Here is a 16,119-nt window from a genome sequence, read left to right as displayed (position 1 = left end):
GTGTTACATGTGCATGCCTAGAAACTCCTCAAGAACTGGTGAATTGTTCGGAGCATTATCAGATCCTGAGATAGTTTTCCAGGCACTGAATCGTGCAATAACAAAGGCAAACAGCAACAGAACAAATCGAACCAGACATGGATGACGGAATAGAAAATCCAAACAACAGAAATAATGCGAATGACCCGAACAATCAGTGTGTGGTACCTCTTGTGCCAGAAGCAGCACTGTATGATTGGGCACAACCCATCACCGAAAATCTGGCAACCGCAATTGCAGTCCCTTAGATACAAGCGGAATCATTTCAAATCACAAACAACATGCTACATTTGTTGTATAACAAAGGACTGTTCCCGGGGTCTTACATTGAAGATCTTCAGTAGCATCTGAAAAATTTCATGTTGATATGTGTTAAGCAAATACAACCAAATGTGACACCGGAAGCAATAAGGCTGTACTGACAGGAGATGCTCAGACTTGGCTAAATTCTCTCCCCATAAACTCCATCACCACTTGGGAGGAATTAGTCAAGCAATTTTTGAACAAGTTCTACCCACCTAATAAGATTGCCAAACAAGTTGATGAGATATTGAGCTTCAAGCAGAAAGCAGCTGAAACATTGCAAGAAACGTGGGAGAGGTTCAAAGGTATGCTGGTTAAGTGTCCACACTATGGCATTCTAGATCAGATGTTGGGGCAAAGGTTCTATATAGGACTGGCAGACAGCTTGAAGGCTAATGTTGATGCTTCAGCAGGTGGAGCATTTTTTAGCAAAACATTCTAAGAATGCAAGGTCTTACTTGATAAAATAGCTCAAAATTTAGGATGGATGACAAGAGACTCTACAATCACTCATGTAGTTCACTTAGTGATTTTGAACCCAAACAATTCCATAACCGAGAATATGTCCACTTTGATGACACAAATGAGTATCCTCACCAAAAGGATTGATGAATCGGGCCAGAAGCAGCAGGTACACATAGTTGATGTGACTAATGGGGGCTTATGTACACCATGCATTAATTAACCATATGCATGCTCGTGGAGTGTTGAAAGTGACAATCATAATTATCAGGAAAATATGAACTATGGGGCCAACTATGGAGGACAGAGGCAGGGTGGTCAGAATTGGGGGCAACAAAATTAGCAGTATAGACCAGCACAACAACAATACAATAATGGCAACAATCCTGGAGCTATGCGACCATTGGGTCAAGTTGAGCCGTACCAGAGGCAACAGGGATACAATTAGCAAAATTAGCAGTTAGCTTATCAACAGCCTCAACAATAATAGATAGTGAAACAAGATGATGGGTTGTCTGAAACTAAAGGAATGTTGCAACAACTGATTGGGTCCAATGGAAACGTACAAGAGAAAATTGAAGCACACGACTCAACTCTCAAGAGCATTGAAATTCAACTAGGGCAAATATCCATGGCCCTTAACACTCGTCCACAAGAGACATTACTTGCGGATGCACATGTTAACCTGAAAGAGCAGGGCCCAAAAAAGTTGATGGCTGTTAGTCTGAGAAATGGTAGAGACCTTGATCTAGAATAAGAAATTGATCGCGAAAGCCGATCGATCGAGACGTTTGTGCCAGTACTGATTGAGGTAGATGAGTCAACGGAGCTGACAGAAGTAAGAATCCAACCATCCAAGAAGGAAACAAACAAGAAAAAAGAGTCTAAAAAGGGGCTGAAGAAGTGTAAGAGAAGGCATTAGAAAAAGTGCCCGAGCAGGATCAAACTCAAATCACAGGAAAGAAGCAACCTCCAGCACCCTTCCCACAAAGATTGGCCAAATATCAGAAGGATGAGCATATAAGAAACTCATGAAGATGTTGAAGCAAATCTAGGTGAACATTTCATTGATTGATGCCTTGAAGGAGATGTTTGGGTATGCAAAAATGATGAAGGACTTGATGTCTAGTAAGTTCGACTTTCAAGACTTGGCCACTGTTACACTAACTCAGAAATGTAGGGCTGTCGTGACGAGACCCACAGTCGAAAAGTTGTCTGACCCAGGGAGTTTCACAATTCCATGCACAATAGGTAATTATGCTTTTGCTAAAACATTATATGATTTGGGAGATAGCATAAACTTGATGCCCTTGGCTATCGATAAAAGGTTAGACATTGGAAGAGCAAGACCCACATCCATATTACTACTGCTAGCCGATCGAATGGTGAAGAGGCCATCATGTATACTTGATGATGTACTGGTGCAGGTTGGAAAGTTTGTGTTTCCGAAATTTTTTGTCATTCTGGACTACCGGGTGGATGAGGAGATCCCTATAATTTTGGTGAGGCCATTTTTGGCCACCGGGAGAGCTCTCATTGATTGTGAAACTGGGGAGCTAAAGATGAGTCTGAACGATAAAGAGATCACATTCAATGTGCAGACGTTTATGCGGCGACCCAGTGAGTTTGCTAACTACTCTCTAATAGAAGTTGTGGATGTGATTTTGGAGGAGGAAGATGAGGATCTGAACGCAAAAGACCCTATAGCAACCTGCCTCATGAACTTAGAAAAGATAGATGGTGAGGACTTGGCAGAGTGGGTTTTATCCCTTGAAGGTCAAGGGTACTGAAAAAGAGAGCTCGAATTCGAGCCTTTACACTTAGAAGAAAGAAATACTCCTCCAGCTAAGCCATCAATTGAAGAGCCACCACAGTTGGAGCTAAAACCGCTACCGTCTCACCTCAGGTATGCTTTTTTGGGACCTAACTCAACTTTACCTGTTATTATCTCATCTAGTTTGTTAGATGTGCAGGCAGAACAACTTTTGTAGGTGTTTATGGAGTGCAAGACTACAATTGGTTGGACCATCGCAAATATTAAGGGTATCAACCCGGTATTTGTATGCATAAGATTTACTGGAAGATGGGTACAAACCTTCCAGAGAACATCAAAGAAGGCTGAACCCCATGAAAGAAGTGTTAAAGAAAGAAGTGATCAAGTGGTTAGATGTCACGCCCCAAACCTAGGGAGGCGTGGCTGGCACCCGGTGCCGCACAAGCCCGAGCGAACCACTCTACCACTCTTTTTTTTCTTTGTAACTATCATGGACCAACATGACCATAACTCGTAATGTATAACTATAAGTGGGCAAATGTTATATCAATGACCCATCATTCATAAAAACATGAATACATATGGGTCGTCAAAGCCTCTGACATACTATACAAAAAGAACCTCTGTCTACAAAGCCTTTAGGATTATTCGACATCAAATGGGACAGGGTACCGGCCTACCCATAAGTCTTTAGCAAAACTCTGACACGATGACTCATAGACTCGGCTGCACTCCGAATGAGGTGGAGTCTTCCTGATCCTTCGCTGAATGTTAACCTCATTTACTATGAGGGCTCGTCAAACTGATTATCTATACCTGCAGGCATGAATGCAGTGTCCCCAACAAAAGGACGTCAGTACGAATAATGTACTGAGTATGTAAGACATAGCTGAAATATAACAATAAATCAACATTAATTAAATACATGAAAACTTGGTGCAATCAATGTAGACTTGAAGCTTAGAGCAACATAGGCAAGACTCGCCTAATTTCACTGGCGCTTTACAGCTTTAGCAAAGGTTTCACAAGAGTCTCAACTTCTAATGGGATCAGTCTTAACGAGGGCAACATTAAATAGCTAGCACAAATGACAAGTGATTGAGGACACTTTTCTATTAATATGTGTGGTGAATTGGGATACGAAAACAGAAATTTAGTAAAAGAATATTATAGTTACTAATCTGAACTATAAACTGCATCTGAATCATAAATTTAAAATGCTTTTTGAACTTGAATAGCATGGCTTTTAGGTCATATATTTCCTTAGTTATAGCTTCCCAATACTCTAGTCACACAGTTATGGTTTGTATTAACATTCATTTTTCCTTAGAAAATTTACCAATACTATAATGCACATGTAAATTTCTTCTCTTTCTCAACCATGTATTTCTGTTATCTTGCAACAAGGAAATTCATATATTTGAAATCACATCAACTGGAAAACCATAGAAATAAAAAAACCTACCTGAGAACAAACTTCATTTTCAAAACTGGAATAACTCTCTAAATAATGAAATATTCATAGTGTCATGCATATGCGTAGGTATGTCATGTCGTGCATAGACACATGTGTTCGTAACATCATCAAGCCTCTGAGGACATCCCATCACATCATCTCGGCCACTGTGGGCAAATCATCAACGTATACCAGCTGATCAGGTGGTGATACGTATATAACGCCGTAACATTTTCCCATATCCCATATATATATATATACATACATATATAACGCTGTCTAAGTCATGAGTAAATGCACATGTAAATAAATGTAATGCATGAAAAGTACGTTAATAAAATTGCTCGGAACGTCATAAGACCATTATACTCAGTCTTTTATATCTAACCTCAAGTTTAACTACCACGACCTACCAAATAAACCATTCAGATTCAAGTTACCAAAAAATCCCAAGATTCATAAAAGCTAAGAGTCTTATTATCATAATCTTATACTGTATCCTCAAGCTACACCTAATAAGAAATTTTGAATGCTAATATATTCATGTTATTTTTCTCATAAATATTAATGCTATTAATACTGTCAGCTAGAGAGTACATTTCACTAACACTATTCCAGCAGCATCACAAAAGAGGGTGTCCTCCAAAACCTTCAACGAACCGTGGCTTGTGTTATACACGAGGAGATACATAAGCGCAACTCTTCTTCCTCTACCAAAGAAGATCATAAATAAACTTTTCTTTACTATCATTCTTACAATTAGTGCCATTATCAATAATAGTATTTAGGCGTAAGCACGAACGCAGATTGTTCGCAGGATTAAGAAACAGATATAAGTGTTCTTTGAAATCAAACATACGTATAATCTGAGACCCATGAACATAAGATGTAATAATATGTCATATGGATAACCAAGAACACAGAGACCCCTAATATCTCTATGAATAAAGTCGTTTATGAAAATTTTGCGTTCGCTCGTTTCTTCTGTATAACTTGGATCGTACCGAAAAGAAAGAAGGGATAGCCTTAACATACCTGAGCCGATTCTCTTTGAATTTGGTATAGAATTGTTTTGCTTTCTTACTTATAGTCTGTTTGGCTAAGCTGCAAAAATCAGCTTATTTTGAGAAGTGTTTTTTTTTCAAAAGTGCTTTTCTCAAAAGTACTTTTGGTGAGAAGCAATTTGTGTTTTGTTAATTAATTTGAAAAACACTTCTGAGCAGCAATTAATGTTTGGCCAAACTTTAAAAAACTGCTTCTAAGTGTATTTTTCTCAAAAGTACTTCTCAAAAAAGTGCTTTTGGGAAAAAAGTTATTTTTTTCTTCTTCTCCAAAACTGCTTTCGCTTCTCCTTAAAAACACTTTTTTTCCTTCCAAAAGCTTGGCCAAACAAGCATTTTTGGCCAAAAAAAAGCTTGGTCAAACGGGCTATTACTCACGATCAGCCTACTCTAAGTGAATTCATATTTGGAAAAGCTCACGCCTTTTTTTAGCCCCACCAAAGGATAAACATATCACAGCCCACTCTAAACTTGCGCAGAACTCTATGAATGTCAAACTTATGTGTAATTTAACTGCTTACAATTTGTTTATCCTTCAGCATTTTTACACTACTCTTTCTTTGTAAGAAGTAAGAACACTTGCCTATAATTTTGTTTAGAAGTGATTTTTGGTTATGTAAAAATTTTGTCGGAATTTTTCTCGGTCATTCATTTTCGTTGGTTCCAGCAAAGAGTTAACGTAGGTGCTTCATAAAAGTTTGCCACCAAGACATTCCAGGGAATATGAGTCACACTCTTGGCATGGAGGGCTGCCACGTAATTCCCTTGTTGGGATTTAAACTTTATCCAATTATTAATTAATTAGGTAAAATTCCGCTAATCGGTAATTAACCAATTACCCCATAATTAAGAATTATCTTAAATTACTTAAAATTCTGCTTATTTTTAATACACTTTATACATCATACTATTATAATCATGTGATACTATGTAAAATAAATATATACACTATTATTTTATTAAAATATTTATGTAAAAATATATATATTTTTTCAACTTAAAATTTTCTTAATCTCATATAAAGAGTGCAAATTTTCGTACACTTAATTCTTAAAATGATAAAAAGTAACATTCTTTTCTTGTGCAAAAATAATTTCTACATTTACAATAAAGAAAATCTCATAAGCTTTCTCGTATTTTGTGTATAATTAAAAGTAGTGATATTAATAATTATATAAAATCATATTTTTTTTCAAACTATTTTACAAAAATATTCCACTCAAAATACCATATCAAACGCATATAATGGTGTCAATGTTGTTAAACGTACGGGGTGTAACATTAGATGCGGGAATCATCTTCCCCATCTCTAACAGTAACTGGGTCAGCCCAGTTCAGTGTGTGCCAAAGAAGGGTGGAATGACTGTAGTGCAAAATGAGAATAACGAGTTGATCTCAACAAGAACACTCACATGATGGAGAATCTGTATGGATTACAGAAGGTTGAATAAGGCCACCCGGAAAGACCATTTCTCACTCCCATTCATTGATCAGATGCTAGATAGATTAACGGAGAGGTCCCACTTTTAGTTTTTGGATGGATACTCCGGGTATAATCAGATCTCTATTGTCTCGATAGATAGAGAGAAAATGTCGTTCACCTGCCCTTATGGCATCTATGACTTTTAGAGAATGTCGTTTGGCCTATGCAACACACCCACCACATTTTAAAGGTGCATGATGGCCATCTTCACAGATATGGTAGAGGAAATAATGGGGGTTTTCATGGATGACTTCTCAGTGGTGGGGAACTCATTCGATGATTGCCTATTGAATTTGAAAAGAGTATAGAAGAGGTGTATGGAGACTAATCTGGTATTAAACTGGGAAAAATGCCATTTCATGGTACATGAAGGTATAGTATTGGGACACCTAGTGGCGAGTAAGGGCATTGAAGTGGATCGCGCAAAGGTTGATGTAATAGAAAAGTTGCCACCACCCACTTCCATCAAGGCAATAAGAAGTTTCCTGGGCCGCGCCGGTTTCTATAGGAGATTTATAAAAGATTTTTCTAAAATTGCTAACCCGTTGTGTAAATTGCTTGAAAAAGATCACCCTTTTGTATTTTCTGATGACTGCAGGGTAGCTTTTGAGGAATTGAAGAAGAGGCCGGTGTCTGCACCTATCATAGTTACACCCGACTAGGAGAAAGAATTTGAGCTGATGTGTGATGCAAGCGACTATGTAGTGGGAGAAGTTCTTGGGAAGCAAAAATATAAAGTCATGCATCCAATCTACTACACAAGTAGAACCTTGAGTGGTGCCTAACCAAATTACACAGTGACCGAGAAGGAGATCCTAGCAGTGGTGTTCGCATTTGACAAATTCAGGTCATACCTGATAGGCTCGAAGGTAATTATTTGTACTGACCATGCTGTTCTCAGGTACCTAATTGAGAAAAAGGAGTCAAAGTCATGCCTGATTCAATGGGTGATATTGCTGCAAGAATTTGACTTAGAAATCCGTGACCGAAAGGGAACGGATAACCAAGTGGTTGATCAATTGTCTAGGCTGGAAGGAGCAGAGAAAAAGGTTAAGGTGGAAGAGATTGTGGAGACTTTCCCGGATGACCAACTGTTGATTACGAGCCTTGAGGTAGCACCATGGTATGCAGGCGTTGCAAACTACCTGGTGAGCGGTATTGTCCCTTCTGACCTTTCTTCTATCCAAAAGAAAAAGTTCTTTCGTGATTGTCGCATGTATTATTGAGATGAGCCTAGCTTTATCTGTTCAGGATTTGTGTTGATAATATGATCCGGAGATGTATCCCCGAGATAGACCAATCTTCTATTTTGTAGGCTTGTCACGTATCCCCATATGGAGGTCATTTCGAGGGAGTAAGACAGCGGTGAAAGTGTTGGAGTCAGGCTTTTACTCGCCCACATTGTTCAAAGATGCACACTTCTAGGTAAAGGGTTATGATGAATGCCAACGAACCGGGAATATTTCTCGCTGACATGAGATGCCTATGAACCCAATTTAGGAGGAAGAAGTGTTTGATGTATGGGGAATCGATTTCATGGGGCCTTCTGTCAGCTCATATGGCTGCAAGTTATAATGACCCGGCCGGTTGTTTTAAGAATTAACACCTCGATCCCTTATTAACTTCTTTCCCTATATTTGTTTCTTCTATTTTGATTCGCCGGGATGTTTGGTTTTGAGTTTCGGAGCGTTTTGGAATACTTAGCCTCTAAATGAGAGCTTAAGCTTTAAAATTTGGACCGTAGTCGGAGCAGTGTGAAGACGACATCGGAATGGAATTCTGTCGGTTCTGTTAGCTCCATTGGGTGATTTTGAGCCTAGGGGTGTGTTCAGATTGTGTTTTGGAGGTCTGTAGCTTATTTAGGCTTGAAATGCCGAAAGTTGAATTTTTGAAGTTTCCGGTTCGGTAGTGAGATTTTGATATTGGGGTCGGAATAGGATTCCAAAAGTTGGAGTAGCTCCGTAGTGTTGAATGTGATGTGATTGCAAAATTTCAGGTCATTCGGATGAGGTTTGATAGACGTTTGATCGAAAGCGTAGTTTGAAAGTTTTTGGAGTTCTTAGGCTTGAATCCAATGTTAAATTGGTGTTTTGATGTTGTTTTGAGCGTTCTGAAGATTTGAACATATTTGAATGATGTTTTAGGATTAGTTGGAATATTTGGTTGAGGTCCCGGGGGTCTCAGGTGTGTTTCGGATGTTCAACGGGTCATTTTTGGAACTTAGAGTATTGCAGAAAAAAATTGCAACAGTCAGTTTTGGTTTCCTTCTTTGCATTTGCGAGTGGGGTCTCGTGTTCGCGAAGAGGAGCTGGGACTGGTGGAGGTTAATGCTTCGTGTTCGCGAAGGTATTCCCGCATTCAAGAGGTTGTGGGGTCTTATACCTACACGTTCGCGAAGATGGTCCCGCGTTCGCGTAGGAGGATGGAGTATGGTCATCGCCTTCGCGACTTAGGCATCGCGTTCGCGAAAGAGGAAGGCTGGCCAGTGGAATTTTGTGCATCGCGTTTGCGACGTAGTCTCATGTTCACGAAGAAGAACGCGTCTGGGCAGAACTTAAATTTCAAACTCGAGGGTTTTGAGTTCATATCACAAAATTAAATTGGGAGCTCGGTAGGAGGTGAATTTTGGAGAGATTTTCTGAGGGAGTTTGTGGGTAATGATTCTTAACTCCTTTTTGCTTATAACCCATTAATCTAAACATGAATTCATCATCTAATTTCGGATTTGGGGTGAGAAATTGGGGAAAAATTTGGAAAAGTTCATAGACCTAATTTTCGTGCTTTGATTGGGGATTTGACATTGGATTTGGATAATTTTAGTTTGGTTAGACTCGTGAGTGAGTGAGGGTTCATAATCCGTAACTTTTACCCAATTCCGAGACATGGACCCGAGGGGTATTTTGGTTATTTTACCTAATTTCGCGTATTAGCTTAGAATTTATTTGCGGAATCAGTTACTTGAAGATATATTCCATTTGGAGTCGAGTACTCATGGCAAGAACGTGGTCTCGGGTTGATTTTGAGCTGGTTCAAGGTAATTGGCTTGCCTAACCTTGTGTGGGGGAAACTCATCTTAGGATTTGGTATTATTGATATTTGAAATGCCTTGTACGTGAGGTGACGAGTGCGTACTTGTGCTAATTGTTGAAAATCCGATTTTTCATTAAGTAACTATAATGTGTTTCCTTTTCTGTTTATACTACTTGTAATTTAAGCATGTTGTTAGTTTAAGGAAGCATGTCTAATTGACTTAATTGCTTTAATTGCTCAAACTGCCTTATTTGGATTATCTGCAGCATGCTAGGCTAGAAATACCTGTTTTACCTTGGTATGAAATTTGAATTGAATTGTCTATTCTTCGTGTTGTTGTTGTGTGTTTACTTTGGGACTACCGGACGGTATCTCGGGAGATCCCCCTGCGTGTTTACTTTGGGACTATGGATTGGAATTCCGGTAAATCCCTCTGCACATTTACATTGGAACTACGGGACTGCAATCGGTAGATTCCCCCTGTACTGGATATTTATATTTGGGACTACAGATTGGATTTTCGGTAGATCCCCGCGCATTATGAGTTGGACTACGGGACTGCACCCGGGAGATCCACTGGATATTTATATTTGGGGACTACAAGATGGTATCCTGGGAGATCCCCAGTTGTTATCTCTGTGTTGAGCTGTACTCCTTTCCGTGATTATTTTATCTCTGTTATAGTTGCTGTTGTTCTTTCTATTCTATGTTATTTCTTACTGTTGCACTTAATTATACTGTCTTATTCTATACTGTTATAATTTATATTTCATTTAATCTCAGTAGGGCCCTGACTTTTCTCATCACTACCCGACCGAGGTTAGGCTTGGAACATACTGAGTACCGCTGTGGTGTACTCATGCCCTTTCTGCGTATGTTTTTCATGTGCAGATCCAGATACTTCGACTCAGTCCTACCACCCTTGAGGCAAGGCGAGTATTCCCAGAGACTTCGAGGTATATCTGCCGCGTCCGCAGACCGAGGAGTCCCTTTCTAGTCTCGGGAGTCGGGCCATTATATGGTGCCCATGCCCCAGCTGCAGGTCGTCATGGTAGGGTTTATATGAGTCGCCCTGTTCATTCAGCTCTTCCAGCAGCCAGTGGTATTCCAGTCCTCCTAGGCCTCAGGAGCCTTATTACGCACCTCCAGTATCTAGTGCGCCTCTTGCACGGGGTGCTTTTAGTGGTCAGTCCAGCAGACCTGGCCCGAGCCAGTCATAGTCGCCACGTCCTCCTAGAGCTTGTTTTGAGTGTGGTGATTGATAACTAGGGATTATGATACATTTTACACTCCTTCTTACTTAAGTTTTGATTAGAAATGTGTACAAAATAGTCCCAAAGGCTCATATGTTGTACTTGATTGCAGGGTTTGGTCAACAAGGTGACAATTCGTCAAACCAGCTCAAAAAAGAGTGAAACATGCACAAGTACCAAGAACAAGTCCAAGCTCAGTATAATAGGACCACTGTGGCCGCACTCCATTCTGTGTGGTCTGCAAAGAGGAGGTTTAGAGAGTGCTCATTTCAGGCAACCAAGCAATGCGGCCGCAAAGCATTTCATACGGACCGCATTGACTTCATTGCGGCCGCACTCGACTTTGTGCAGTCCGCAAAGCCCAAGTTCAAAGAGTTGCCAAGTTGGAGGAATATTTCCAATGCGGTCCGCGGTCCATTTTATGCGGACCGCAACAGAAGCCACCACGGCCGCGATGCATTTTGTGCAGCCTGCGGTGGCCAAGTTCAGAGAGCAGATGTTTTAGCCAAGAGCCTTAGTGTAGCCGTACTCGATTTTGTGCGGTCCGCACTAGTCCTGCAGGGGTATTTTTGTCCAGAATTTTTGTCCTAGTATAAATAGTTTCTTTTCCATTTTTAGGTCATCAGTTGTATTCTAGACAGTAGCTGCGCTCGTGAATAGTGCTCCTTTACCATTTTGAGTAATTTTACAATAGTTTCATCATTGAATCTTCAAGTTTTATCTAGTAATTAAATATTATGGGTTTTTCTTCATCTATTTCTCTATTTTCTTCTATAATCATGAGTAGCTAGACCCATTATCTAGGGTTGTGGCTCAATCCTAGTGTGGGTAATTGATGGGTCTTATGTTTATGGCTTAAATATCTATGGGTGTTTGATATTTGGACTAATTTATGGTTTTAATGTTGGATTATGGTTGCAAACACTAGTTTATGCCTAGTTGACTTTGACTCTTCTTGAGAAAGAGAGCCTAAGTCTATGAAATTGGTCCAACAAGGAATTGGGGCATATTCAAGAGATTGATAGCCCCAATTAAAGGGTTAAACCTAGAGATAGTAATACCCGACTTGAACCTCAATTGATTTCACAAATTATCATACCCAATTGGTCTTGAGAAAGTCAATTAGGGAAAAATCACTCGAACTACCGAGAGGTATAAAGTGAGTAGTATCGTGCAATGGTTATGTCTTAATACCCAAATATGAAAATCTAGTCTCAGACTCGAGAATCCGTCAATTACCCACCTAGGAGAAAGTCACTTCCCTAGTGCCTTTTACCTATTTAGACAACCTTCAACTAGTTTACTCTTAGCTTCACTTTGCCTAACTTAGCATCTTAGTAGTATAAATTTAGAAGTAATATCAAAACCAACAATGTTTAGAAGTGAAATTAGGAACAACTACGCAAGTCCAATTTAGATAGACACTCAATTCCAATATCTAGCTCCTTGTGGAAATCGATCCCTACCTTCTCGGGTAAAAGCTGCTTCGACCACTCTTGATACTTTGTAGTAGTAAAAGGTTGGCCTCGATCACTTTTTGGCGTCGTTGTCGGGGAGCTAACGGTTTTGGCTATCTATCTAAATAGTTTTGTGTATTGTTCTTCTTTCCTTCTGTGTTACTAGTTCGTGTGTGTCACAACTTTAGGTACAAAATGGCAGTAAACAACAATGACCCTCTTGGAAATATGATTGCGGGGGAGGAGGTAGATGATGTCGGAGATGATGAGGTGCCTCTTGTACCTCAAGGACAACGTAGAGGCCGCCAGACCAATGCCAATGACAATATTCCAGACCCTCCTCTGCCACCTCCAAGAGTGGCTCCTCGAGTGCTTCCAAACCAAGGCTATGCAAGTGCAATTGTCCCGCCCCAGATTCGGGCGAGCAATTTTCAAATTACCAATATGATGCTGACATTGCTGGAGTAGCATGGATATTTCATGGGCGCTACCAATCAAAATGCTTACAAACATCTCAAGGGTTTCGTGGATACCTGTTGGGGGAGCAAGCAAACTAATGTGTCCGAGGATGCACTTCGGTTGAGTCTCTTCCCATTTTCACTTAGAGGGAAGGCATTGAATTGGCTTGAGAGACTTCCTAACCATTCTATTACTACTTGGGATGAGTTGGCGGACAAGTTTATTGCAAAGTTTTTCTCATCGGGGCATATGACAGCATTGAGAGATGAGATCTTGGCTTTCAAGTAGGAGCCCACCGAACCATTACATGAGATTTGGGAGCGCTATAGAACAATGGTAAAAGAATTCCCCAATAATGATATGGCTGAGGCGATGATCTAACAGACTTTCTACCGGGGCATTAACACAACAAACCAGTGCATAGTGAACCAACTTGTTGGGGGAAACTTCATGAAGCTAACTTATGATAAGGCTTGTGACATTCTTGATGAGATGGCTGACACTTCCTCCGCTTGGCAAAGTAGAGCCAATGTGCCCCAAGGTGACCCCACAGTCACTCATTTGCACAAAGAGCTACATGACTATGGACAGGCTATAGCTGAGCTGACAACTACAATGAACCAACTAGCAAAGGTACAATTGTAACAAGTTCAAAATCCTTGCCAAGTGGATGCCATGGAGGGTGTCAACATGCTAGTGAACAAAAGAAGATAGAGAGGTCAACAGAACCAAGGGAATTCAGAGAAATTTGACAATAATTGTGGTGGATTCCAAAATGATGGTTATGATGGGCAGAATAAAGAGGAGCAATACGTGAACAACTATCAAGGCCAAATGGGCAATTCTTCCAACCAACAACAATGGAGACCCCAAGGCAATTGGGGAAATCAAAAAAATCAGGGTAATTGGAATGGCAACAACAACAACAACTGGGGTGGTAACAACAATCAAGGTGGTTGGAACAATGGTAATCAAGGAACCGGGGGCAAGGCTTTCAAAGGCCCCCAATATACCAACAACCGAACAATCCACCCCTATTTCCATACCAAGGTCCGAGTTCCTCTAACAATGAAATGAGGAGAATTGAGATGATGTTTGAACGGATGATGAAAAAGAATGCGGACTCTGATTCTTAGTTGGCTTCCCACAATACTTCAATTAGAAACTTGGAGGTTCAATTAGGCCAAATTTCCCAATCCTTGAATACTCGTCCTAAGGGGGCTCTACCTAGTGATACGGTAGTTAACTCTAAGGGTGGGAACAATCATGTTATGGCAGTAACTACAAGAAGTGGGAGCGGCGGTGATGTGAATGCCTCCAAATAAAAACAAATTTTGAGTGATGAAGTTGAGTTGCAAGAAGATGAAATTCCTTTGGTGGTTGAAAATGTGATTGATGAGAATGTGAATGAAGAAGTGAGGACTGATATTCAAGATGCCGAGGTGGAAACTCAAAATGGTGTGAAACCGTCTAGGGAACACATAATAGATATGCCAGAGCCGGTTGTGCCTAAAGACAAGGCTCCTTTGCCAAAGCCACCTCCACCTTATCCTCAAAGGCTCGCGAAGCAAAAAAAATGAGAATCAGTTTAAAAAGTTTATTGATATGATGAAGAGCTTATCCATTAATGTGCCTTTGGTGGAGGCTCTTGAACAAATGTCGGGCTATGCTAAATTCATGAAGGACTTGGTGACAAAGAAACGATCCATGGATTGTGAAACTATAAAGATGACCCACCAAGTTAGTGCAATAGTGCATTCAATGGCCCCGAAGCTTGAAGATCCCGGTGCTTTCACCATTCCTTGCACCATTGGGAGTGTAGACTTTGCCAAGGCTCTATGTAATTTGGGAATCAACTTGATACCCTACTCAGTTTTCAAGACTTTGGGTGTTGGGCAACCGAGCCGACTTCTATGAGATTGCAAATGGCGGATAGAATAATAAAGAGACCATTGGGTATTACTGATGATGTGCTTGTCCGGGTGGACAAATTTATCTTTCCAGCTAATTTTGTGATCTTGGATTGTGAGGTGGATTATGAAGTTCCAATCATATTGGGGAGACCTTTCCTTGCTACTGGGAAGACCTTAGTTGATGTGGAAGCAGGGGAACTCACCTTCCGGGTGGGTGATGAAAAAGTGGTCTTTCATGTGTGCAAGTCAATGAAGCAGCCCAACAGTTCCGAGGTGTGCTCTTTTGTGGACCTTGTCACGACTGTGATAGTTGATGATACCAGTACAATTATCAATGTATAGGACCCTCTTGAGGCCGTATTGTTGAATCTTGATATCAATGAGGATGAAGGCCGAGTGGAGTGTGTGAATGCTTTACATGGGATGAGCTCTTACTCTTGTGAGCCTAGAAAACTATCTTTGGACCTTGAGAATTGGAAGACTCCACCAACAAAACCTTCAATTGAGGAACCTCCGGTGTTGGAGTTGAAGTTGTTGCCTCTATACCTCAGGTATGAGTTCTTAGTCCCTAGGTCTACTTCGCCAGTTATTCTTTCCTCTTGTCTTACTAACATGTAGGTTGATGCCACATGGGCGGTGCTCCAAAAGCGGAAGAAGGCAATTGAATGGACTTTAGCTGATATTCGGGGAATAAGCCCCGCATTCTGTATGCACAAGATTATTTTGGAAGATGATGCAAAGCCCTACTTGGAACATCAAAGGAGGTTGAACAAGGCAATGCAAAAAGTTGTGAAAAAGGAGGTGATCAAGTGGTTGGATGCCGGGGTTGTGTACCCCATTTCTGATAGCTCTTGGACTTTGCTGGTGCAATGTGTACCGAAGAAGGATGGCACGACCGTGGTTGCAAATTCACAAAATGAGTTGATTCCTACCAGAACCGTCACCGATTGGATGGTATGTATGGACTACCGCAAGTTGAATAAAGTGACCCGCAAGGATCACTTTCCATTGCCTTTTCTTGATCAGATGTTAGACCGACTTGCTGGGCGTGCCTTCTACTGTCTCTTGGATGGGTATTCTGGATACAACCAAATCTTGATTGCTCCAGAAGATCAGAAGAAGACCATATTCACTTGTCCATATGGCACCTTTGCCTTTTCTAGGATGCCTTTTTGGTTGTGTAATGCACCGACTACATTTCAACGGTGTATGATGGCCATTTTCACCAATATGGCCGAAGATATTTTGGAGGTGTTCATGGACGACTTTAGTGTTGTGGGTGATTTATCTGATGAGAGTTTGAAAAATCTTGATAGAGTGTTGGCCCGTTGTGAATAAACCAATCTTGTTCTTAATTGGGAGAAATGTCACTTCATAATGGAAGAGGGCATAGTTCTTGGGCATAAAATTTCAAAGCATGGTATCGAAG

At 40.6% G+C, this 16,119-nt stretch overlaps 1 non-coding gene across 1 annotated transcript; it reads right to left on the bottom strand.

The window, feature by feature from the left end:
- Nucleotides 1-571: 571 nt before the first annotated feature.
- LOC142182403 (small nucleolar RNA R71) lies at nt 572-678 on the bottom strand. The gene has a single exon (XR_012711238.1). It is a non-coding gene; the product is annotated as a small nucleolar RNA R71 (small nucleolar RNA).
- Nucleotides 679-16,119: the final 15,441 nt, after the last annotated feature.

Source organism: Nicotiana tabacum, chromosome 6 (genome assembly GCF_000715075.1).
Source record: "Nicotiana tabacum cultivar K326 chromosome 6, ASM71507v2, whole genome shotgun sequence".
In the NCBI taxonomy this organism is placed as follows: domain Eukaryota; kingdom Viridiplantae; phylum Streptophyta; class Magnoliopsida; order Solanales; family Solanaceae; genus Nicotiana; species Nicotiana tabacum.
The sequence above is the reverse complement of the archived record's forward strand: the minus strand, read 5'-3'. Positions and strand labels throughout refer to the sequence as shown.